The following is a 2886-nucleotide window of genomic DNA, read 5'->3' on the forward strand; positions in this document are numbered from 1 at the left end:
ATTTCGAACCTGGGTTCTCATTCCTAACGATTTTACTATTATTATTATATTATTATTACTACTATTATTAATCAGGTCGCTGCCGTGAATCGAACTCGGAACCTTGGGGTTAGTAGCCCGCGCTCTTAACCACTACGCCATATGCCCGTGGGCATATTTCCCCAAGACACCTGACGAAGGCTGGAGGGTATATCAGCCGAAACGTTGTGTTAACAACAAACAAGATGAGGAGAAATATCCGTCAAATGTAAATAATGTAAATAATGTAAATAAATTCATAGTTTCGTACTTTATTTAAGTATACTGTCATAGCATTCTGCTGACAACGACAGAATCATGCATTTCCCTAACAAAATCATGTCATCTTTCAATAAGTCTTGTAAAATAAGAGTGACTTCATATTCTTTTCTACTCTAGGCACAAGGTCCGAATTTTGGGGGGAGTCAGTCGATTAGATCAATCCCAGTACGCAACTGGTACTAACATTATCGACCCCGAGAGGATGAAAGGCAAAGTCAACCTCGGCGGAATTTGAACTCAGAACGTAAAGACAGACAAAATACCGCTAAGTATTTCCCCCGGCCTGCTAACGTTTCTGCCAGAAGGCCGCCTAAGAGTGTTTTCACATTGCGATAATGCATTTTATTCGCCGGCAAATAAGGTGAGTCAGATTTAAATTCAGGTTCCAGAGGTTTTAATTAATAGAAATAGTTTCATACATGTGAATGGTAAAAGATAAATATTACTTACCAGTATCAGTATCGATGAGTGACATGGATATATCTAACTCTTGTGTTTAACTCTAAAAATGCCCAACCCAAAACGTATATATTTCTATTAAGAAACGTTGTTGATTTTAGTAGATTCTTGAAATGTCCTATTAATACTTATTTGAACAAATAATATATCTTTTTTTTTCCGTAATGTTATGTAAATACAGTGAATATAACAATTTATAAGCACACTGCGAGGGGATATTAGTTGCAGGAATTGTAATCATGTCTCGGTAGCCAAAGAAAAACTACCTGAAGCTAGTTTCATGGATGTGTATCAGAAACCAGAATGGAAGTATACGGAATTTGAAAAGGACACCACTCTGAAAATGTTCTGAAATAAAGAATGTTTATTTTGTATTAAAATTTCAAATTTAAATTCAGAATATCTTTTTAGGTTGTATGCATAGTTCATTGTATTAATGTAACTGCAGATGAATGGAATATCTTTACTGTTAATATAAATTTACATATATACATACGCACATATGTACAAATACATATAAGTGAATGTGTACCTGTGTATGTAAATGTGTGTATGACATTAGGAGTAACGAACAATTAAGAAAAATCTTACCAAACGACCATTCTTAAGAATCTGTAACTATGCACATTTGGTAGATGGATTCTAGAACCAATATATACAAAGCTCTTATAACGATAAAGTAAGTGATACCTCTGTTATTAAAACGCAAGTTTTCAGTGATTGAATGATCTTCTTTTTAGTGCTAAGCTGGGGAAAAGCAGTGTCTGTTGTGGCTTTGTCCCTAAGTCAGGCTTCATAGAACAAAGTCATTCAGTTTTTCTAGTGGAATCTAAGAATATATTATTTCACGTGTAATTCCATGTTCATACATCCAATGTATGATAAATATGGCTACGATTTTACAAGCTATAATACAATATAGATTTTAAAATATAACACTAGTAATATATGAGTAGGGTCAAATTCTTGATTTTAATAAATCGTTTGAAAGCGTGCAGTATTATAGAAGGAAGCTAGCATTTTCAACAATGGCTGAAGGCACGATATACATTTAGTTGTTTAAATAGATCTTCACCAAATATTTACATTACTCTGAGTGTAAGTGCTCAGTATGGTTTGTTTATGTCTTCAGGCCTACACAGTGTCAGTCGACAATACTAGATGTAACATTCATTCAACAGATTCTCGTTAAGAATAAATATAGCAAAACCTGATTGTTAACCCTAGAAATTCTATCTAAATCACAAGTAGTCACGCATCTATTACAATCACAACTTTTATAGCGCATGTATTTTATTTACTGAACAAAATTTATTTCCAATATATACTGATGCTAAATCGATATTCCAAATATATTCTAAGGATATATCATAAAATGCTCTACACATTCCAAACATGTTACTAATTCATGTAAAATGTCCAGTGATAAATTAAATTTTTCCTTTTAACTCTTGTTAAGATACGTTCATAGTTGACGTTTATTATCTCCTTTTTTTTTTGTTTTTAGACGAGATTCTTTGTTTCGTGAATGAATTACAAATATTATTTGATCACTACCAATTCCATTAATTTTCCTTAGCACTTACTTTAGATCTGTAATAATACACTTATTGTTTCTCTGATGCTTCAAACAAAATTGTTATTCAAGATATGCTAACGTAACTTTCATTTCAGGTTAAGCTGACAATGTAGTTTATGATTTATTTTTCCATGATGGCGTCCCTCCGGTTATTTGCTGTTGTCAGGTTTATGACTATTTATTGCTGATGGTAATCACGACCAACGTCATCATCATTATCACCAATGTTTATGTTATTGTTGTTGCTGTTGTTATTGTCGGTATTGATTTTTAGTTCTGATGAAAATATGGCATTTCTTTTTGAAAGTATTTCACTGTACACTTACCTTGTCTTGTAAAAAGAACACATGATACTATTATTGTTTCGAGCTATGAAAAATATGAAATATTTATGTTCAGATATTAAATCACTTAATCCTTTTGCCTAACCGAGTTTTCATTTGGAATTCATGGGCAAAAATACATTTGGCACAAAAGCAAAAACAAAGTGTATGTGTATGTATCTATATACCTCTCTCTCTCTCTCTCTCTGTATATATATATATATA

Source organism: Octopus bimaculoides, chromosome 5 (genome assembly GCF_001194135.2).
Source record: "Octopus bimaculoides isolate UCB-OBI-ISO-001 chromosome 5, ASM119413v2, whole genome shotgun sequence".
NCBI classification, from domain to species: domain Eukaryota; kingdom Metazoa; phylum Mollusca; class Cephalopoda; order Octopoda; family Octopodidae; genus Octopus; species Octopus bimaculoides.